The following is a 24,007-nucleotide window of genomic DNA, read 5'->3' as shown; positions in this document are numbered from 1 at the left end:
AGATCAAGCAGCCCCACTATGCTTAGGAGGAGACAGCTGTCTGTGTAGCCTTTGGGGTAAGAAAGAGAGACAGTAAGAATGCGCACACTGGAAGATCTGGGCCTCTTTCCTTTCATCTCTTTCTCTGTGTCTCCCTCTTTCCCCCTCCCCTCACTCCCCTTCAACCTGTTTCTGTGCTCCACCTGAGAAAGAGTATGAAGAAAGTGGCCTTGGTTAGCATGAGGCAAATCAGCCAGAAAATGCAACTCTTGGAAGAATTAAATGCTGTTCAGTCAAAATTTCAAATGCAGGCTTTTGCTGCAAGAGATCCTACGTGACAGCAGTGGGTTCTCAGACATGGGACTCTCATTGTATTTGAAAGTCTTCTCTCTTGTCTTTCCAGCACCCTCTGCACCCCCACCCACCCCCCAAAAAAAGAAAAAACGGGAGAGAGCAGAAATTTCCCGGGCTCTATCAATGGCCACATCTTTTCTGGACTCAGCAGTCTCCTCAATTCCATGTAGAGTGTGGAAAGGAGTTGCTGATTGCATTTCCTCTCATTAACAATTAGATGTGTAATAAAAAGCATTGTACTTCATCTTAAATCACTGGTAAGGCTCAGCCTACAGAAAGGTTCGAAATGGCCAGAGCTAGTCGCTCGATGCGTTCTTCACAATGGTTCACATCTCTGATTTCCTCATCAGGGCCTGTGAGCACCCAGGCACCTGTATCTTTGCCAAGACCACGATCAGAGTAGCTTAAGAGGTGGTCATGAATGAGAGTTGATTTATTTTTCATTTAGGCCAGTAAATAACATTTTTTCAAAAATCAAGCTAATCATCTCAACCTTGACCTGCAGAACCTTCCTTCTGCTTTTTCCAAAGTTGATATTTACAAAGGGCAAAGCTGCCAGAGAGAGCAGATCAGGGTGAAGTTTGGCACACAGGGTTTATTACGGGGGCAGAAACTGCCTTCTCTTTCCTATTCTCCCTCCTCCTGGTCTTATTTTACTCTCCACTCTCCCCAACCAATAAAATTTCTCTGGCAGTTGGTGAACAACATAAACAAATGGACCTCAGCAAGGGCCTGGCTGACCCAGCCACTTGAAAGGCAGCTAGCTGTATGGGCTTTCAGTATAGGGCACAGGTGCTTCCCCAACCTGGGAGCATAGGGAATACTATCAGCCTGAGCCCAACTTGTTTGCTAGGGTGGGAGTGGACCTCCACCATCCATTTCCGGTGTCATGGGCACACCCATTAAAGGCCCAAGGCCACAGTACAGTCTCAAGTTTCCCTTGGAAGCAGAGCTGTCAGGCCCATTGTTTCCATTCCTAATCAAAGCAGTTGAGTAAAAGAAAGCCCCTTTTTAACCAGCTGCTGTAGAAACATCAGAATGGGAGCCTGTTGCAGGTGACCGCAAAGCCAGGCCACCTTTAGTTCAGCAGCCAAGGAGAGGGAGAGAAGGCCATCTTCACGCTTCCCTCTGATTTATAAGGTTTCCTCTTCCCAAAATGTGCCCAGACTGGATGTTGTTATTACATATTAGGAGGTAGTTTATGCATATGCATTTTTCCTTTCCTGCTTTATGAGTGCTTTTAAGCTTTTAGTTCCAGGATACAGTCAGAAAATAATTTCCAGTGTAATGGTATGTCATTGCCTAGGAAGTATTTTCTGAGTATAATTCTCTTCCTAACTAGCCAAATGCTACAGAGAAATATTTTCTATCTAGTCACTATCAGGGTTCCTTGTCTATTGTGTTGACTATTAATGGCTTTTTGATTGGTTAAGGATTTTGTCAGGTGAGGCAGAGGGCTGTCATCCCTGAAAAACACACAGGTCAGGCATTAAAGAGGCATGGATTTTAAGCTGTTTTAAAATATTGCCCAATAGCCATAACTTTACCAGCCTTTCTGTTATATGCTGCTGTTCAAAAGTGGGAGCGGTTGAATATTCATCGGTGCCCGGGGTTTTGCTCTCCCATCTAGGTTCAGTTGAAAGCAGATTATTTAGAAATACTAAATAGACCGTTCTGAAGCCTTTCCAATACATCATAAATGAGATCGAGGTGGCCCTCCGTGCAGTCTGGAGCCATTAGCTCCATCGAGGATATTCCCCAAGTTGTCCTCTGCTGCCGATGAAAATGAGAATGAAGTTAAGTGGTCTGAAAAACTTGAGTCAGTCACATCTCTCAGCTCTGGGGGTCATTTACCAGTTCATTGTAGAAGAAATAATCAGGTAAGTAGAAGTTCATTTCCAAAGAAGGTAAACCCCACTTACCATCTCTGCATGATTTCAGTAGGAATTGATTTTCACTAATCCCCAACTGGGCTAGAATAAATGTAAAGTTTGACCTTTTTAAAAAGAGAAACAAAGAAAGCGCATTTAAAGGAATAGTAGAAAAGGAGCTGAAGGTGTCTCTGGGCCCTGAAATGAAATGGCTCCATTGTAAATTAGTGTCTTCTCACTAAAATTCCGATGTGGGCCTAAAAGAAATGTTCCTTCAGGATGGGAGGCAGCCCCTTCAAAGGTGGGTGAGGAGCGTGTGCATGCACTGCACCTCTCCATTCACACTGGGGCTGCTGGGACAAAACCAGCATGTCTTGCTGCACGTGTGTATTTCCACTGCTCTGAACATCCTTTTACTTTCTCATGAGCAGCTTGATAGTAGACATGAATTGTGAATGGCAGGCTTTTTACACTTGTCCCTTGGCAAAATTCTTTCTGGTGACTCTTCACCAGAAACTTCGGAGATGGGGACTGTTTGGAACTCTACTGACAAATAATAAAGTCTGGCCCTCATAACTTGTTTCTGAACTGGAAAAGACCCTGAGACCCCTAAATCATTCTGTTTTCTGCTTGAGTAAGAAAAATCCTTTTTTATTTATTTTTCTTTTGTAAAATCAAAATCTGAAGGGAAAAAAATAGGCACCCTTCTCCTTCGCCGTTTCTTGGTGCCCACTGGTCTAAACAGCTGGAGTTCGTCTCCTTGCTTAGCACTTGATTATGTGTGGAAATAAAGGGCTTGGGGTGAAGGGAGTCGGAATGTTGGAAATAAGTGGGGCAGTTTTTTTCTTTACAGAATTAGACTAGATACCTTGGTATTGTTGACCGTGGTGTCCTCCGTTTACCTTAGATGGTAATACCTTCCTGCCTGAAGTGGGAACTGTCCAACCCAGAATAGTGCGCGCCTGGGGGCTAGGCTGCAGGCTTGATTTTGGCGAATCCTACTTCCAAGTGGGAAAAGGGAGGCTTAGGTAACCCCCACCTGTGACCATCATGCTCTTTGGTGATCAAGTTTACCATATGACTTTAATCCACATTTCTGATCTCCTTCCCCATTTAGATGAGTTCAATAGACTTTCCAAGAACTAAAGAACATGAAAAGACGCCCCGCTTCTCTTTGCTTGCCTTCCTCTCTTTCATGCTAGAATAACTCACTTCTAACATGGGCACCCACAGCCTGCAGGCTGAGTTTCTCTTTCTGGGCTCTATCCACCCATCCCAGAGCCCCTTAGGTTCTCCTCAGTCTGACCATAATCAGTGCCAGAAATTATGGAAAGACAGCCATCTCTTAGGAGAATGAGGCTGAGTTTTGCTTCTTGTTATTTTCACCTGTAGTTCATTTGTGACTTCATAATTCTTAGAACTAAGGAGAGAAACCAAAAGAGCATGATTATGGCTGCTCGATTTCAGGTGGAACTTAATGCATTGACATTCTGAAACCTCATCTGTTGGAAGCTGAGTATGATCGAAAATTTCCTAGAGGCAGATGACATCTAAACTATGTGCTCTTCAGTCCACCCACCTGGCTCTCTCAGCTGCTTATTGACTGTGTATGTGTTGAAGGATGACTGTAGTAAGTAGCATTACAAAGGGTCACCTCCCCTCTATTCCTTTCCCTTCCTGGACACAGAAGGACAGACCAATGAGGAGGATTAGACCCCTGGGTACCAAGGAAACGTAGACCTTCCCAAATTAGCTATCACTTAAGCCCAACCCAGGCTGCTCTGAGAGATATTCACTGGACTCCAAATAGCGGGCAGGCCTGGCAACAAATGTGAGCTGCCTTGAGAGCTTTCTGTTGGTTCAGCCCTTTGTTCTCTAGACTTCAGTATTGACTGCTTTGACTTTTGTGATTATGTTTTGGTGATGTGTAGTCAATGTACCAATATGTTCACAACCTAGGATCATGGTAATATAGTGTGTTCTGGTTTTTTTTAACTGTTCAGAAAAAAGTAACTTAAATTACAAATATAAGATTAAAGTGAATTTTCTAAGTGTCTTGTCTCTTTGCCCCAACATCAAAAGGACAGTGAGTTTTTTGGTATACAAATTGAGTGCACAGATACCTTTTAAGATAACCTGATATGAGAAAACATTGTGAGAAGTCAGGGCCAAATGATGTGAATACATATGGAGCCCCTGGCATACAGTTAATTTTCCATGTGGAACTAAATTGAATCCAAAGCGATGTCTGATTTGAGAACTAGTCAACATAGCCTCAGCCTACCACAACCCCACTTGAGCCCAGAACTTAAATTCTCTTCTGCCTCCTAAAAGCATGAGAAGACTTAGGTTCTTCCCCTGCATCCTATTTGGTCACTTTCTAGACAGGTGAGCTCACATTTGGGAGCAATTTCCAGAGAGACTCCAACAAGCTATAAAAATAGAGAACATTGACCATCTGGGGGAAACCTACCCCCTTTCCCTCTTTAAACCAATCCTAGGGAGATGGGTACAGGTTGCAGGCAGGGCAGGCCTCCCTGCTCATCGCCCTCTTCCCTCCTCCTAGAGTCACAAGAAGAACCTTTGCCAAAATTAACCCACCCTTGTTTTATATCTGTAGGCCCCGTTTGCCTCCCTGGCTGTATCGGCCTGTGGTCTCAGTGTTTGTCATACCTAGACTGACACTGTGGTCGTGAGAGCATTCTCAAACTGTAAGGAGGCAGAGCCCCACTGCAGAACTATCCCTCCTGGAGGAGCTGGAGGCATAACCGAGCATCAGGTGCACCCAGTGTTTTGCAGATGGGGAACCTGAGCAAGAAAAGGGGTTCCTCACACTTCCACACTAGAGTCTTCTCTCTAACAAGGACAGGGAGCGAGGAGTCAGCAGAGACCACTCAGGACCCCTGGCATCTAATCAGTTGTCACCAGCTAGGCTCCTGAGCCCAGCACTGAGCAGAGGCTGAGCTGTGGGGTTTCTGGTCTCACCTTCAAACTCAATGTCAGATGGTTTCCCCAAGAAGACAGGGGTGTAGGCACACACACCCTTGGAAGACTTAGCTCTGAAGTCACTTTCCCAAAGCCAGGCTGGGCCTGGAATCTCTTTCCCCTTGAAACCTATAGCTGCGCCACCATCAGCCACAACTAAGGGGAGGAGACCTCTCCTTTCTGATTGGCTCTTGCCAATTAAGAGCATTTTATTAGGCTGCTAATTAAAGGCACTTCGTTAGCAGCAGGAGAGGCCGGGTGGGTGCCTGGCGAGATGGAGCTGAAGCCAGGAGAAATCGTTTTCTTCCCCCCATGGAAGCAGAGCTTCTCAGGGAACCCTCTCAGCCCCCTAGCCTCTCCTGCTGAGCCTACCACACCCCTTGCTTTCAATTAGCAGCTCTGAGGGGAGCGAGGTCATTACCAAGCTCAGGTGGAGCGCCCTCCCCGCTCCAGGCCACATAAGCCCTCAGGGGCTGTCCAGTCCCCGCGCACCTTGTTTGGAGTCTGGGCTACTCAAGGGGTTGTGTTTGTTCTCCCCAGTGAGGAATGGCCTATGGATCCCATCACTGAAGCGACTGCTAGTAGTCACCTAGTGAACAGGATGACCAGTCACTTAGTCACATGGTGTGAACCTCCAAGCCCCCTTCCTCACCAGAGGCTCATGATGTTATTAGAAAGTGTGACCTCCCTACTGATCCCTTTGCAAGAGCTGAGCCCTCAGTAGACCCTGCAGACCCTGAGTGGGTCCAGGAGGGGGAGGGGTTGATGGTTTTACAGTCCCAGCCTCGGCAGACTCTTGAGACTCCTGTTGGATCTCAAGCTCATCACGTATTTGAGCATGCCCTCTGCATGGTCTAAATGAGCACCAAGCAAGTCTCCCTTCCTCCAGCAAAAGAGGAGAGCCTGGCCATGACTTAGCGAGAGCGGGCTGGCATACAGGGTCATAGATAATCCCTCTCCAGAACCCTCCCTGTCCCATCTCGCTGCCCTCCTCACCCCCTCACTTAACTGCAGAATTAACACCAGCCCAGGCTGGGAGGGCAGATTTATGGCTGGGCCTACCTCTCTCCATTTAACCTGAGGCCGGCCCGGGCTCCAGACACTAAATTAGATTTTTGACAATTAGAGAGACTAATGGGCACATAGCCATCCCCAGAGCCAGATATCCAGCAAGGCCGTCCTTTAATATCCACCGCTGGCCAGCCAGCCCCTCCCAACCCCTTCCTCCCTCCCCGGGCGGGCATTTCTCTCCCATAGCCTGAATCTCTCTGCCTGGCTCTGCAAGTACTTCTGAGGCTTCTTGGTTTCCCTCTCCCTTGATGACTTCCCCTCTTTCCCACCCCTTGCCCAAGGCTAGCTTGGCTCTCGGGCTCTGCCCTTCCTTGCCTTCCTTTCTTGTCCTTCAGCCTCCTTGGCTTGCGGTCACTTCTTTCTCCATCACCACCTTCCCCAGGACCCATCCTTCTGTAACTTTTCTACCTGCCCTTAGCAGACTGCAAGCCCCTTGAGGGCAGGGAGTTGTGCCCTATCCCATCCTACATGCTCAGTAACCAACGGGTGCAAAATAAATGTCCTGAGCCCACCTCCCTCTGAGCTGCGGGATCTCTAAGGCCCGCCCACCCTGCCCTCCTGGCCCCGAGGTCCAGCCCTAGCTCTGGCCCGGCTCTGCTTCCAGGATGGGCTGGGTTTCCTTCCCTGCAGCCCCTCAGCTCTGGCCTGTCTTGGGCTGGGCGGGTAATGAGATTGCAGTAAGTGGCATTGGGGGTTGGGGGGGAGCTGCTCACATTCACTCAGGCAGACTCATAGCTCTGTCAGGCTGATTGGTCCTGAGTGGAGGCACAAACGGCCCCCCATGGACATGCTGAGATTGGTTATAAAATTACAAGCATTTGTTCTGCTGTCAGTGGCCTTCCCTCCCTTCCCTCTGCCTGCCTGTGCTCCCCACCACCCCCCACCCAGCCCTCTCTCCCTTGGGGTCAGCCCACACACCCTGAAGGACCCTGACCAGGGGCCACTATGGCCGATGAGACCAAGAGGCTAAGGCCACAAGCTCCCCATCCCAGCAGGCCTTCATGTGTTGGCCCTGGGATGGTCATATCTCAGTCTGGCCTCAGGGTGACCTGACCCTGTGCCTGGGGCTTCTTATCCCCTGAGGATAAGTGGGAGTGGTGGCCCAGGGCAAATAGGCCTTGGAATCCAGAGAACCAGACCCCAATTAGAGGAAGCTATCCCAACCCAGGCCTCCCTGGGGCAACCAGTACCCACAATTTTAAGGGGGTCCAAGGCAGGGATAGGGGGATGGAGGGGGACTGGGGGCCTTCCATACTGAAAGAGGGAGCAACAGCAGCCAGGGCAGTAGGAGAAGCCCACCTCTAGTCCCTTAATATGGCCAGTCCCCTGTACTGTACCCTAACCCTAGGTAAGGACAAAACAGCCCTCAGGAGAGCGCCCCTCACCTAGTCCCTGAAGCCTGGACCAAACCTAAAAGCCAATATGGCTCACCAATGCCTTGCTATGGCTACCCTCTAGAGTCTGAGTCCCCTCAGCCCGGCCCCTGCACTCACCCTCTAGGGCCAAGGGTCAATGGCCATAGTCCTTCTGGCCTTTGGGGCCCAATTACCCCCAAGCAGGGTGCCTTGAAAAACTTTTGCTATCACAGAGATACCCACTCCTTCCTGGCCCTGCCCCGCTGCCTGAAGACAGACCAGCCAAGGCCCTCTTACTCTGGCCTCTTGGCCTCCTTCCCTCCCTCATTTCTCCAACAAGCCCCAGCCCCTGGCCCTTGCCTGGACCCTCAGCTCCAGCCTCAGTCCCCACCTGTCTGCCACCATCCTATTGGGAGGCACCAGGACACCCTGTAACCAGCTTGATGGGGGCACATGCTGAGGGGAGGGTTCTCCAGCTTGGAGTGGGGAGCTTTAGGGGACAGAGTCTCCTGGCTGCTGATTACAAGGTGCCTTCCTGCCATCCATCATTCTTTCTCAACCCAGAATGTATTTACTGTAATTACATCTTTAATTAGGGTGGTGACGGCTCATTGTTCACCAACAATGATGAATCAGATCCTCCTGCTTACCATTCTCCCTCTGTCCAGCACCCTCCAGGTCAGCTCTCCCCCAACTCTGGGCTCTGGGGTTGGGAAGGACACGCAAGAACCTAGTCTCTTCCCACTGAATGCTGGGCACTGAGGCCTGGAGCAGCCATGAGCTCTACCTCACGGGTGATTATGTCTTTTCAGACCCCTGGTTGGACCCTGATACCCACACCCAGGACTCCATGCAAAAAGGCCATAGGTCTCCTAGTGGCCACCAGATGTCTCCTTGGTCCAAGCTGGCCAGGTTTGGGGTGTAGGGGATACTCATGTTGCCCCATTCACACACGCCACCATCACTATCCCCAGGCTGAGCCCTGGGCCACACATTCCTCATCTGAGGAGCTGACACACTCAGAAAACCACGCAACTCTAAGCTGTGGGGTGCATGGGTGGGTAGCCCTATCTCCAAGCTCCCTTATGCATTAATCGGGGTCTCTGACCAAGGCCTCCATTCCTATGCACTTCTGCCCACCCAGGCTACAGGCCCAGGCCCAAGTCTGCACATGGTAGGTGTTCAATGACTCAGTGAATGGACAGTCCGTCGGAGAGGGGAGATCTGCTGCAGGACAGCAGGGCACAGAGCTCCTCATTGGGGGCCATGGGCTGGTTGAAGCCCATGCTGAGGAGAGGGGCCAGAATGGGCAGTAAAGGCCCAGGACCCGTGAGGAGGCCCTGTGGGGTAACAATCCTAATCTGGGTTAAAATTCTGGCACCTGCTTGATGTATGACATTGGGTGAGTTCCGTAACCTAAGTCTCAGTTTTCTCATCTCTAAAATGGAGATGAACGTGCCCTCCCTACCTGCAGATGGCTGCAGATTCACCGAGACACCAGATGTAATGTGAAGAGGCCAGGCTAAGGTGGTAGCAGCTATAGGCTGAGCAGCTATGGGGAACCATCTCTACTGTGCCTGGCTAATGGCACCTACCTGCAGATGGCTGCAGATTCACCGAGACACCACACGTAATGTGAAGAGGCCAAGCTAAGGTGGTAGCAGCTGCAGGCTGAGCAGCTATGGGGAACCATCTCTCTACTGTGCCTGGCTAATGGCAACAGGAGCTGAGAGGTAGCCTCTTGGTTTGAAGAAGGCCTTGCTCACTCCAGGCACCACCGAGCACAATGGTAGGGTTGGCAGGGCTTTGACAGGGCTGGTGTAAGTTCAGGTGCACAATAGCTGCATAGGACAAGCTTGCTGATAGGAATTGGCTGACCTCCTTTCAGAGTTGCAGGGACTCTTCCTCAGTGTGGTCAGGATCTAGTCAGAGGAGGGCCCCGGTGAGGGAAGCCACCATGCCCTGGCCTGACAAAGAGGGAAGGACTGAGAGGGAGAGCCTGGAAGCCCAGCAGGGGAGCTTAGCCTGTCCCTTATCTTTAAGGAGGCCGGGCTTCAGAAAACGTGGAAGAGGGTAGGGGAGACAAATGGGATGTATTCTCTGCCCTTTTTACCTTCCAGCTCTAAAATTCCATGACTCCCCTCCCTCCGTAGGGCCCTGCCATCTCCCACAGGGCCTCTCCACTCCCGGAGGCGGCCCCCTCTGCATTCCCTCTTCCCCAGTGACCCTCTTCGCCCTGCAGGGAAGCCCTCCCCAGGGTGACTCCAAGGCCCAGGCTAGAAGGATGAGCTGTACCTAGCGGTAAGTATGCGCAACATTACGTATGTATATTGGAGAGTAAATAACCCCAAAAAGCGCCTTGTAAATAGACTCCGAGTTTATCCTTTATTAATGAGGCACCGAGTGCCCCGCTGTTTTAGAGCAGCGAGACTTTCATAATATCAAAACCTAAATTACACTTGCGTCTCTCATCCCAGGGACGAGCATCTTTCGGCTCTGTTTCAGAGTCAGTAAGCAGGGATCCCTCCTTGCCTGCCTGGGACTTGCTGGCACCTTTCTTTTGGCTGGAGGGAGAGTAGGAGGATGTACGTGCATGTGTACATGCACACCTAGGTCCCAGCACATACCCGAGTCCCCAAGGAGCTCAGAGTCTAAGGCCTCAGGGTCCAGTGGGTGAGGGCCCCCTGGGATGCCAGCCTTCGTTCCATGCTAGGCGTTTACAGGATCAAGGGCTCATCCAGGCTCTGGGCTATGGAGGTGCGGGATGGGGCAGTGGACACTTAAAAGCTCCGTGACCAAGTTACTCCTCGTCTCTCAGCTTCAGTTTTCTCATGTGTAAAAGGGGGATAAACATCTTCCTCATAACATGATCGTGAGGACAGTTAGTGGGTCAGAAGTGGGAACTGGTGCTGAATAAATACTTGCTAAATGTGAGCCGTGATGGTGACGATGTAGATGACAACTAGCTCCCCTCTTTGGAATGGGACACCAGTGTCTTCTCTTCAATTCCTAGAACGGACTGCTTGTGGGCCACAGAGCTCCAGCCCCATCCTGACACTGAGGTCCTGCATGAAGAGGGGGATACCAGGGCCTGTCTCATCCCCAACACAATCCAGATCTGACCTTCTAGTGCCCCTCTCGCCCCTGTTCAGCTGGGGCAAGGAGCCTGGACCCTCTTGGCCCCCTTGATTCCCCAGGTCCAAGACCCCTCTTGGGTCCCTTGGGGATTGTACCCACCCTACCCTAGGCCTGGGCCAAGCCAGGCTAGGTGGGCAGGTGGGCATGCGGGTGCCGTGTGGGCAGGATTTACAGCCCGGTCAGCCAGGCTCCTGGTGCTCCAGTGGGCGTCATGTCGAATCTGTCCCATTATATGGACAGTTGAGTTTAATAGTCATTGTGTGCTCACTTGGAGCCCAGCAAACCACGGGGCGACACCCCCTCCACTGGAGCCGCCCGCTCCCCAGCCACATGGCCCATTCGTACAGTAAATTAAAAATATGAATCACTTCTCCCCACTGCCTCCCCAAACGCTCATCTTGTCAGCCTCTATGTTGCCTTCATTTGTATTACCTTAATTTAATGTTAATTATGGTCTTCATTTACAAGGAACAAGCAAGCCCTGCTCTGCCAGGGGACCTTCCCCCCACCACTCCCCCTCAGCCCAGGAGGGAGAGGCTGGGGGAGAAGGGGAATTCGGGGGGCTAAAAAGGAGTGAAGAAGAGAGTTAAAGGGAGGGCAGGAGGTGAGATCAGTTGCTGGTGGCCACTTAGGGAGGGACTAGGACGACCCCCCCACACACACACCCCATCTTCAATCATTTATTCATTGAACAGTTGTTTATTGAGCACCTAATATGTGTCAGACAAACAGGGACCAGAGAGATGGGGGGAGAGGTCTCCTTCCCCACTAAGAGCTAAAGGAGTCCCCTCTGCCATCCTGAAGAGAATGCCCTGGAGAGCAGCACCAGGAGAACATATCAACCATGCCCCAACCGGGCTGGTACCTGACCCAGCCCAGAGGGCACAGGACATGGGCAAGAGAGCTTCTCTCCCTTCCAAGCTCCCCTCTTCCCTACTGATGCCATCCCTACCCCAAACTGCCTTGCACCCTCTCCCGGCCGGAAGTGCTTTCTTGAGTCTTTCCTGATCCCTCTTGCTACAGATCAGCCTAAACTCAGAGCCTGAGTGCGGCCAGGAGTGGAAGGGTGACTCCTAGGCTACGCTGTCTCTGGAGGGTTGTGAGGAGGGCTTTGTGGGAACCACCACCCATCATCTCACCATCCACCACCCCATAACCCCATCATCCAGCCTGCCAACTTGCCTGAAGTCCTTATGTCTGAGAGGCCTGGGAAACCTGAGTGTGAGCTTTTGGCTACCCCTGTGCTGCCACACTCTGCCTGCCAATGGGACACAGTCACACATGAGCTCCTGTAGGGCCTGTGGGCAGCTCGAATGTTGGCGGCTGATGTCACACGTGTGCACATTGAGAGCTGGCAGAGGGCCACCGGCACTCAGGCTTCCCTTAGCATGAACACGAGCCCCTCCTCCCAGCACACATGTCTCCTCAACTGGGGAAGAGAATCTCCAGCTGGGAATATCTGCTTGACAGATGAGGCTGTTCTGAGTATGTTTCTGTATGTGTGTCTGTCTCCAGGGAGCCTCGATCCACACACAGGGACATGTGTCCCCCCAGGTTCCATGTACCTGTGTATATGTGCATGAGCGTATGTCTAGCAGGCCCATGTGCATGTGTGCGCGCCTGTGCTCATGCACGCGACGCCCCCGCCCCCCACCTCTGCCTGTCAGCTGCGCTGATGACATTGGTGCAGAGGAAAGTGATGACAAATGCCCGTTATCAGCGAACGAGGCCGATGACAAATGGGCGGGCGCCCGAGCAGCCCCATTACGCTGTAATAACAGAAGATGGATGGCCTGGCGCCCCCCCCACCCCTACCCCCCTGCGCTGGTAACGGGAGCCGATCAGGCTCTGCCCACCCGAGAGGGAGCCGAGCTTCTCGCCTGGCCAACCGAGGCGGGGCTGAGATGCCCAGGCCTGAGAGCTGAGAGCCCAAGCAGCCACCCACGGTGAAGAAACAAAGCAGCACACTCACCAGGAGCAGGGGGCGCACTGGGCATCCGCTTGCCTGCAGCCAGGACACACAGCTGTGCACACACATGGCCTGTACACGTACCAGCCGCCTGTGTCCTTGCACAGTGCACCTGCAGCTCCTGTGCAGGCGCAACCCCCACCTCACAGAACCACGAACACATGCTTTTGTGCCATGCATGGGCATACATCTGCCACCAGATCTGGGCACACACCCACCAACAGAAATCCGTGTACACAGAGTCATGCATACCCCTGCACCTGCGATTCGCACGCGTGCCTCCTTATGTCTGGGCATATGCATGGATAATACATAGACACACAGCAGAAATGCTTGTGTGTGGACACAAGCCCTTACAGCTGTGTGCACACAATTCAGGGCCTCCAGACACCCACACACAGAAGATTCCCACAGCTGCATCGACAAATATTAACTGAGCCCCTACCACACACAAGTCAACTAGGTATCGTGGAGTTACAATGATGAATATGACACCATCCCTGTTGTCTAGAATTTTAAGTCTACTAGAGGAACCAGACAAATGGCTGTGAGTGAAGGCAAAAGATGATTTGTGCTTTGACTCAAGTACAGAATTTGCAATGTGAGATTTCCAACTGGAAAATCAGAAGTCTTCCTAGAGGAGGTGGCTAAAGGAAGAGTACAATTTTAAAAAGAATTAAATTCTTGGGGGAAATATGGTACGGAAATGGAAAAGTGTAGGGAGCGTTCTGGGCCAAGCTGTCTAAGAAGCCAGGAGTCCAGGAAAATGGCATTGTGTGAGCATGGTGGGAATGAGGCTTCTCAGACAGACTGGGGCATGATACTGGAGCCAGGAAGAGGCTGGAGACTATGGAACCAGTGAGGAGGCAGGTCCGCACGAGAGAGCACGAAGCCTGAGCTAGCACTAGACATAGAAAAGGACAGGACCAGGAGATCAATGAGTGGGAGAATAAGCCCATGGGAGGTGCCAAGCAGGGCTGACATCATAGGCATGTGACCTGTGCAGTCCCACGGGGCCCTGCATTTAGAAGGGCCCTGTGCTGAGTTTAATGCCGTCTTGGAATTTTTTATAAATTTATAATAATGAGACTGTATTTTCATTTGGTACTGGGCCCCCAAAAATTACGTAGCCAGCTCTGGAGCCAGGGATCTCTCAGGTTTCCAGGTTGATCTAGTAAGACAGTAGAAAGAACAGGTACTGGGGGGGAGTTTGGTTGGGGCCAGGTGTGTGTGGGAGTCTGGATGTGGAGTGAGGAGTTGAGGTGACGAGTGAGAATTCAGTGTCTCCATCCACAGAGTGGGAACTAGGGACTGACATATGCTTCTGCCACGCTCGTTTCTACTCCACGGTGAATCCACATGCCACAGGTTGCCTCGTAGAACGTACGTGATTTATATACTCCCCTTGCTGGAATACAAGCTCCCCAGTGTTGCTCCTATATCCTCAGGGCATGGCACATGCTTGCCACCCAATACCTGTTTGTTGAAGGAATAAGTGATAAATGAATGAATGAGCACACAGGAGTCCACGTATGTACACAGTGGGCATCCAGTTCCCCACCACGAGGGGTACATGCAGGCCTGACTATGTTCTTCAGACCCATTGCCACTGCCATGCACTGCCTCCAGGGTTGTTCTGCCGTCCAGTGTCCACTTTGGAGTCCGAACGCCCTTGCCTCAGTGACTCTCTCACTGAGGGTCTTCTTTGCAGACCAAGCCAGGCAGGAGTTAAGGATGAGCGGGCAGAGGGAGGAGACCAGGATCCTGAGACGATGGGACAGGAGAGGCTATGATTTGGAGCCAGAGGATCTGAACTCAAGTCTCGGCTCCTCCCTCTGCGGACTGCTCCTCTCTGAGCTTCAACTTCTTTATCCACAAAATGGGAGTAAAAGGTAGAAATGCATTTACATGGGCACCTTGATTCTAACAGAGATGATTAGAGAGATATTTCATCAAGTCAGGTATTGAGAGAGCTGCTTGCTTCTCCTCAACTCTGGGTTCCCTAGGCAGATGACAATAGACTAGGGACCCATACGACAACCCTGGTGACCTCGAACAGAAGAAGGGGAGCTGGCAGACCTGGAATAAAGAGGCTTTGGTCCACTCTCAATAGAGCCAGATGATCTAGTACTTGAGACTCAGGCCCCTGCCTCCCACAACCCACCTGCCAGTAGGGACACAGGGCAGATATGATGTGCCCCCATGACTAAAGTAAACACTCTGACTGCAGATAGTTTGGGTCAGGGGGTGGCAGAGGACACCTCCAGAGACGTGGGTGGGCGGCAGGAGGCTGGCAAAGCGTGATGGAGGGGAATAGAGGACACCGTGATATCCTCCTGTTCTTCTCCCGGAGTACCCTGCCTTCTGCCTGAGAGAGACTCCACCTGCTAACTTTGGTTTCTCAGCATGCGACTTTCTTCTGCTCCTGTCTACAGAATGGGGTGGAGGAGCATTCCCAGGAGCCCCCACCTGTCTCCCTCACCTTCATGTGACTCATTTTGGATCTCTCCAGTATGTTCTGGTCCCTGTCTCCTCCCCCACTATTTCGGCTGTGTTAACCATCACCTCCCAGACCCGCCAAAAGCCCCAGCAAGGGGACTGCAGTGAGAGGCATTGGGACAAAAGAGAATATGCTGGGAGGAAAGGGACAGCCGGCTAATGGGACTCCTCCCTCCTCCCTCACCAGTTCACTTTTTCTGTAGCGTTATTGACCCGTCATTAGTTATCTGTCCAAGGTCGCTGGGCCTGGCCCTGCCATAAATCATGGCGGCTGGATGGTTCCCAGGATACAGCTGAGAGCTGGGTCCCCAGCACAGCCCAGAGGAGGGCAAATGGCCCCTCTTCGTGCTCACCCACTCCAACCTCCCCAGCTTCCTCCTCCACTCTCCCCTGCTATTTGCTTCTCCATGCCATCTTTCCCTCCGTCACTCACTCTTTTCTCCTCTCCCCAACTTTTTCTAGCCACCCCCACAAACTCTGCGTACAAGGTTAGTGAGGGAAAGGGGTGTGGGGGCCCTGCGTAGGTACTAGTTCCCTGTCATTGAGTCATCTCACCCCACCTGGCCTCCCAGTTTAGAACTTAAAAGAACAAGGACAGAACTCATCCAGGGGGAAACTGAGGCACAGACCTGAGGCAAGTCTGGTAAAGGGATCCCACTCGATTCAGCGTCAACAACACCAGTCCTGGCTCCGCAGACCCTGCTCCCCTGCCTGGTGATGGGAGGGAATACTCACCCACGGAGGGGCGCGCTGGGCCACGTAGTCATCGGCCGCCTCCTTCAGAGGAGCAAGCTCAGTCAGGACCCTTCCAGCCCCACTCCCCACACCCCGCTGCTTGGAGAGAAGTCTTCAGGGAAGTTTCTCGCCGGCACCTTCCGCCTCCTCTACACCCCCCCGCCCATTCCCGGCCCTCGCACGCTGCCGAGCCTCTTCTCCGGTCCTCGCGCGCCCTCTGCTGGTGTCTCTCGGGAAGCGCACCCGTCGTCCTCAATACCCGCCCCATCCTCTAGCGCGACACACCCCAAGTCTATGCTTGCTTAGGGAGGCCCATAAACCTTGGTTCTCAGAAGCTCTGAGGTGGGGGCTGCAGTCTTTGGCTCCTGAGGTGGGAAGCTGGGGCTGCCTAGAGCTCCAGGGCTGTTCTCTGGCAGGAAGAGGAAGGGCTTGGCCTCTGAGTCCGCCCTCCTGGGGCCAGATCCTGAGGGTCCTGGGTTTTCTCCCTATAATGCACCTTGGGAGGAAGAGGGGGTGATTCCTCTCCAATGAAGTGTCTGGTGTCTGGCGTTGCAGGTAGGTAGAGTGGCCTGACCAGAGGCCCTTGTCAAACTGGTCCTAAAATGCTCCCATACAGTGGTGAGTTCAAGGTCATGGTAATGAGAGATGATTCCTTAGGGGAAGCCTGGGGCTGGGGGGAGGGAATGTCTCGGGCCAGGCTAGGACTAATCATGTGGGAACAAGCCAGGCATGGTGGGGGAGGCATGTACAGGGACATGTGTGAGAGAATGAAGGGAAAATCAGCTTCGTGCAGGGACACACATGTGGGAGTCATGGGGGGCATGTAAGGAGATATATGTGAGCTATAGAGCCAAGACCCCTGCCTTCAGTAGGGCTAGAGCTTAGGAATCTGTGCCCTGCTCCCCCGCCACCACTAATTCCCTAACAGAGGTAGGAGCTCAGGGGGTCCCATCACCGGGCAAGTGGGCATTTGCTGATTCAAAAACCATGGGCTTTCAGAGCCATGGACTGCTTCCTTCAACATCACAGACTGAAAAGCTCAGGGCTCCTTGCTTTAGGTACACGGGAGGAGGGAGAGAGGTTGGGAGAGAAAACCCAGTTAGATGTGGGTTGGAGTCATTCCCACAGGGGATCCAGGGAAACCAACTGGGCTTCCTGGGTTACAGAGATCTAAGTTGAAATTCAGCTCTGTTCCTCCTGTGCTGTGATTTCACATAAGTGAATGAACCTCTCTGAACCTCATTTTTCTCATCTGCAAAATGGAGATAATACAACCAACTACCCATAGGGCTATCACATGATAGGGGCTGTTACAACTCCCCATTGGGAAGGTTATATGATTTAAACCACGTGCAGGACTGGGTTAAGGCTCAGGAGTCAATCAATAAACGCTGCTGATACCTTGCAGAAATAAACCAAAAATCTGGTGCAGCTAACCCGGGTCTCCTCACTGGAGACTCCTTCTATAACTTGCAAAATATCAAATTTTGGGGAGGTTGGTCTCCTCCAACTTCCAAAGAAGTTAGTGCCTTCCAATGGGAATCAAAACATGTTTTGGCAGTACCCATCTGGTCCCCGTAAATAATTTTTTCCCCAAAAACTCTGGTTTGGGACAGGGAGAGGAACTCTGGTTTGAAAGGGTACCAAATTATTAGCTGGCCTAGAGTGCCCACATCCTAGAAGGCTCTCCCCAACCCAATTCCATAAAAATTCCTCCCGTAAAGGACCCCTTCCCGTGAGAGGTAAACTCACTGTTCCTCATGACCAAGGGTTCCAGACTCCACCTGGCAGGAGTCTCAAATGTAAACGCTTACAAGGATCTCAGGGAAAACTACGGAGTGGTGAGGACTTTGGCAAGTGGGGAGCAGCTCCAGTGTGGCCATGTGGGAATATGGAGGGAGGGACGTAGCATTGGGATAGAGCCCCAGACCTCTCCTAACTTCATCTCCCCCCATCATAGAAGCCTCCTAAAACACCTTTCCCCTAATTCCGGTGTATTGATTTTTTATTGCTGCATAACAAATTGTCACAAATTTAACCACTTAAAACAGACCTATGTACTATATCACAGTTCTGTAGGCCAGAAGTCCAGGCCGTCTCAACTGGATTCTCTGCTTAAGGTCCCACAGGCTGAAATCAAGGTGTTGGCTGGACTGAGCTGGGGAAGATCAGCTTCCATGTTCATTCTCACTGTTGGCAGAATACAACTCCTTGTGGTTGTAGGACTCAGGTCCCCATTTGCTGGCTGTCAGCTGTGGGCTATTCTCAGTTCCTTGAGGACTCTCCCCGGTCCTTGCACACAGCCCCCTCCATCAGCAAAGCTAGCAAAAAGGGTAGAATCTTCCTCGTGTTTCCAATCTCCTTGACTACCCCTTCTGCTAGAAAAAAAAAAAAAAAAAATTCTGCTTTTAAATGGCTCATCTGATTAGACTAGTCTCACCCAGAAAATTCCCCTTTTGCCATGTGAGGTAACAACCAGAGGAATAGTGCCTCATCATAACCGAAGATTCTACCCATACTCAAAAGGAAAGGTGTTCTACAAGGGCAAGGGTCACTGGGGGTCTTTCTTAGAAACCTGCCCTCTACGCCTAGCCTCCAAGATGGGGCGGAAGTATTCCTCATTCCTAGTCTCAGCCCCCCTGACTTCTGTGAGGCCTTGGGCCAATCACCTCCCATCTCTGGTCCTCAGTTTCCTCATTTGTAAAATAGGACAAGGGACTGGATGAAATCTAAATCCCTTCCAAGTCTTACATAATGATTGTGATGCAAAAATACAGAGAATTTTGATCCTTTGGACTGCGGAGGCCCCACTCCCCAGACAAGAGCAAGACTGCATTACCCTCCCAGCAACATCCTCCTGCGGGCCTTCAACATTGCCTTATCAGGGAAGAGCTAGTTGTAGCTGGGACATTCAAATGGCATAGCCAAGGTACCCTGGATAAGGGGCCCAGCCACTCAGCTGGGCTGGACTATGGGGAAGCAGAGAGGCTGCTTCTGTTGGTCAGAGCCCATGGGCACTTGTGAGGCCCCACAGACAAGGATGGGTCCCCCCAGAGTCTGCACAGGACAAGTCCGTAGCTAGTTGAGGGAGTGGGGCAAAGACCAAGTCAGGCAGGTAACCAATCCCCTCCCCACTTACCACTCAAGTCGAGCTGGGCTTCGAAAGCCGTCTCCCAGATCCATTCTGTCTGCCCCCAGTCTTGGCCTCTGGGTCACCAAAAGGGCTCTTTCAGGCTCTTCCTGCCCCTCATTCAGCCCTCCCTGGGTGGGAGTAGTTGATTCCATCTTCCTGGACCCTCTGGGCTGACACAGGGAGGGGTGGGGGGCCTCAAGAGCCTCTCACCTGGGAGCCCCAGTCCATCATCCCCACTTCCACCCCCCAGGGTAACAGCCACCTCTTCTCCCAGGCTTCTCCCAGCCCTCCCCAGGTTCCACTTTCTGGTCTGCCTGCAAGCTCCCCTTCAGCGTGCCCAGTCCCAGGCCCTCATCACGGCCCGGCAGAGGGGCTGGAAAAAGACCCTCCCCAACTCCGTCCAAGCACAGGAGCTGGGTAAGAGGCGGGAAAATGAATATTAATTTATCATGATTAGGCAAATCCGGCAGGGAGAGCCGATTCTGGAGGAGGCTAAAAAGATGAATTTCAGCAATAAAATTAAATAAGGACGGACGGGCAGCCCCTCCTCCCTCCTGCTTTGCTGATCTCTCTCTTTCTTACAATTTATGAGGCCAATTATGAAGATGAGGTTGGAAGTTCCTGGAACTTCACTAAATGCAAACGGCGGTCCCTGCTGTTCCCATCAAATTAATTAACCGCGTGCTATTGATGGCCGCTCAAGGCTGACGCAGGCAGCCCGCCCTGCGGCCGCCTCCATGGACACAAGGACCCAGAGTCCAGAGCCCAGCCAGGGCTCCACCACCTTCTGCAGGCCCTGCCCAGCACCACGGAGGACTCCAGGGACCCTCCTTTCAGCCCCCAGACCCTGCCCGAACCCTTCACGACACAGAGGAATGCACACAGATATCTAGGTAGATGGGTACACTGATATATACATAACCAGTTGCCCACACACGTGCCCAGATACAAAATCACGAATGTGCAGCAGACACACATAGGGCCTGGGAATGCACATTAGGCACACAAGCCAATGAGAAGACAACCACAATGACAGCCCAGCTGAGGGAACCAGAGCTCACTGGGTGAGGGTACTGGGGCTGAGGCTTCTCTCTGTGGGAGGAATTCTATGTCTGGGGCCCTGGGCCTGCTCCATCAGGGCTAGGCCTGAGTCCAGAGGAGTGAAGGGCCAGGTAGGGGTTCCACTGCTACTCAAGCAGCAAGCACTGTTCCCCTTGCCTGGTGCCTGTACTGTGAGTGGTCCCTCGGTATCCAAGGGTGATTAGTTCCAGGATACTAAAATCCAAAGATGCTCGTCTCACATAAAATGGTGTAATATTTGCACATAACCTACACATATCCTCCTTATACTTTAAATCAGGGGTCCCCAACCCCGGGGCCACAGCCTCGTACTGGTCAGCGGCCTGTAAGGAAATGGGCCGCACAGCAGGCAGTGAATGGCGGATGAACGAGTGAAGCTTCATCTGTATTTGCAGCCGCTCCCCATCACTGCCTCAGCTCCACCTCAGATCATCAGGCATTAGATTGTAATTGGGGCGCCAGTCCCTGGTGCCAAAAAGGTTGGGGACCCCTGCTTTAAATCTTCTCTAGATTCCCTTATAATACCTAATACAATGAAATGCTTCGTAAATAGTTGTTATACTGAATTGTTTAGGGAATAACGACAAGAGAAAAAGTCTGTACATGTTGAGTAGAGATGCAACCATCATAGGACTAACTACCTAGTACATGTCAGCAACAATGTAACTTTTTTCCCAAATATGTTCCATCCGCAGTTGGTTGAATCTGCAGATGTGAAACCTGCAGATATGGAGGACCAACTGTACTGTCCCCCATGGCATCCTCAGAGCCCTCCCCACAGTCCCACCATCCTGGGTCCTCTACCTTCAGAGCCTTCCTCAGGAATGTTCCCTCTAGGTCTTTTCTGGGGCTCAGCTTCTGTACTGACCTCCAGTGTGGGGGACCAAGGCTTGTAGAGCCCCACGTTCAGATTATGGGGATGAGGCCTGGCCCAGTCTCAGGTTAGTTTTGGGGCCTCAGCCCTGAGGGTCCCCCTGTTTCAGTGCTCAGAAGCAGGGTTGCCCGGGAGCTCAGGGGTTCTGGAAAATGAGACAGCTGGTGCCCTGACTGAGGGGCAGAGTAGACATAGGGCTAAAGGTATTGGGTCTAAGCCCATCCTGGGCCTGGGACAGCTCCTGGGTGTCTGCAGAGTCTGTGTAGCAGCAGATACCCCAACAGCTGTAGCTTCTATGTGGGGCTGATCTCTGAGATGGTGGGGAGAGCTTGGAAAGGGGCTCTCCTGTTGAGGGAGTGAAGAGTGGGAGTAAGGCCAATGTCTTCTCAAGTTGTAGTCCCTAGTCCTGGGAAGAGGTATCCCATTCCATTTAAAGAGAAAGGAATTCCATAACTCTCTTGGAAAAGCAGGACAAGGGGCTTGGGTTTTCTATTAGCCTTTGGATCCTGGAGGGTGGGACACAGTTGAGCTTGCTGACCTTGCCATGCCCACTCAAGGCTTGGGAGGCCCCTGTCCCTGTCCCTACACTTGCTCCCCCATGAGCAGCCAGAACCCAGGAGTAAGCTTTGGCCTTGTTTCCCTTTCTGTGCAAGCCTTGGGCCAAGGTCAGTGTTATCACCCCAGGCTCTGGGAAAAGATGAGGCTCCCAGTTTGGCAGTGTTGGGGCAGAGTGGCCCAGAGAAAACTATCTTGGGCACAAAGTGAGAGGGAAACTGACATTAAGGGAGGCTCGGACTGAGCATATGGCAGCCACTCGGAGAGGTCCAGGGCTCAGGGCTTTGCCTACCACCTGACACACCCCTACTCTGGACATACGAGCCTCCCTCCCCTTCTCTACACCCCACTGCACTTTGGGGGACCTCTTCCACTTCACAGCAGGGCCTGCTCACTTTGTACAGGAGAGTCCAAGACACACCTGGTCTACTGGTTCTCTATTGTTACGATAACAAATTGCCACCCACTTAGCGACTTAAAACAACACTAAGTTATTCTCGCCTAGTTCTGTTGTTCTGAAGCCTGACACTGGTTTCTGTGGAATAAAATCGAGATGTTGGCAGGTCTGTGTTCTGTTATGAAGGCTCTAGAGAAGGATGTTTCTTGCCTCTTCCAGCTTCTAGAGGCTGCCCACATTCCTTGGCTGGTGGCCCCTCTCTCTGTCATCAAAGCCAGAAATGCTGCATCGCTCCGACTTTTCTTCCCTCATCACGACTCTCTCTGGTTGTCGCTGGGAAAGGGTCTCTGCTTTTTAGGACTCATGGTTAGATTGGACCCAATGGATAATCAGGATAATCTCATCTCAAAATCAACCTTAATCACATCTGCAATGTCCCTTTCACCAAGTAATATACATATTCATAGATTCCAGGAATTAGGATGTGGACATCTTTGGGGGACCATTATTCTGTCTACCACACATGGTCTGGCCAGGGACAACTCTGGCTCAGGGATAGAGTGACAATGGCTGGGCTAGGGACAGAAAACAGGTTTTTGGTGACCCTCTCCCCCTCCTCAGGACCAGGTGGTGATTGGGTGATGGTTTTGGGGTGCTCACTTGCTGAAAAGGATGCCAGTTGCCACCAAGGCTCTGAAATTGTCTCCCTTTCCAGCAGGATGGGGCACTGGGCTGAAAACCTAGCTCTGAAGTGGCTAGGGAACCCCCAAGCACCTTTTGCTTAGTTTGGGAGGCAGAGAGTAACTCCTCTTCCCAACTTGGCAGCCTTTCTCAAGACACAGGAATCCCTCCATTAGTTCTTTCCTTGGGCTCCTGTGTCAGATTGAGCAGCCAAGAGGATACGACCCGCCGGATGGGTCTCTCTGGAGGGTGTGGGACTCTCCTTTCGTATCCCATGATTTCCTGTTGCCCTTGCCAGGTGAGCCCCAGAGTTTGCATGGTCTGAAGGCAGTGTCTGGAATTCTGAGTCTTCTGGGGAAAGGAGGGTGGCAGGAATGGGGGCCCTTGGTTTCAGACACAGAAGTCAGCACTATCACTTCCCATGGTTCTGGAAACTTCTTGAATGTAAGAAAGGGTTAAGTGGTCAAGTTATCCCGAGGCCTACGAGGCCCAGTTCCTCTGGGCCTGGAGAGGTTGCTGAAGTGGGAAGCAAAAGGAAAAGACAAGCGACGGCCACATCTGGACCCCAACACCCTAGGCTTTTCACTTCTGCCAACTCTGACCCTCGCTAGGGACACTGGCGAGCACTGGGGGCCCAGCCCAGAGTAGAACTAGCAGAACTAGGGAGAGGATAAAAGCAGCCCTAACACCTGGGGGACCCAGGGATTTCCCAGCTCCTCTGGTCCACTCCAGGCTATGGTCAGCCACACCTCCCTGGGAGGAGGAGCTCTGAGGGAGAGGCCCACCCCTCACAGAGGCTTCTGAGCTTTTGATGGGGCCATCTCTGGTTGATAAGAGTTATGAACGGGGCCCCCAGACTCCATGGGTTTTCGGTTCCTTTCCCGAATGACCCACACTGACAAGTCCCCATGGCTTGGCTTTCAGGGTTCTGAATTAGCTGGGGGGGCCTAACCTAAGGCTGCTGAGATTCCCCTGACTGAAACCAGGCCAACAAAGGCCAGCTCGGGGATTCTGCAAGTCACTGACAAAGGGCTGACTCAGCAGCACTCCCCCAACGCCCTGCCCCTGCCGACCTGCCTCAGAGCCAGCGTACTCTGCCTCCTGAGCTCACCTCCTGCTCTGCCTCAAAATCCCCCATATCGCGGGGCCCCTTGAGGCTCCCTGCTGCTCCTCCAACACAGCTGCCTCATCTTGCCTCTGTGCCATTATTCTTCATACTTGGGGATGCCCAAAGCTTCTTCCATATCCCTCCACTCCCCTCCCCAAATTCTCCATCTTGCATTATTCACCCTCTGAAAACCATCGTCATGGCACTAGCTGGACTTCTCCTA

The sequence above is a fragment of the Pteropus alecto genome, unplaced genomic scaffold (genome assembly GCF_000325575.1).
Source record: "Pteropus alecto unplaced genomic scaffold, ASM32557v1 scaffold88, whole genome shotgun sequence".
Taxonomy (NCBI): domain Eukaryota; kingdom Metazoa; phylum Chordata; class Mammalia; order Chiroptera; family Pteropodidae; genus Pteropus; species Pteropus alecto.
This window is presented reverse-complemented; position numbering follows the sequence as displayed.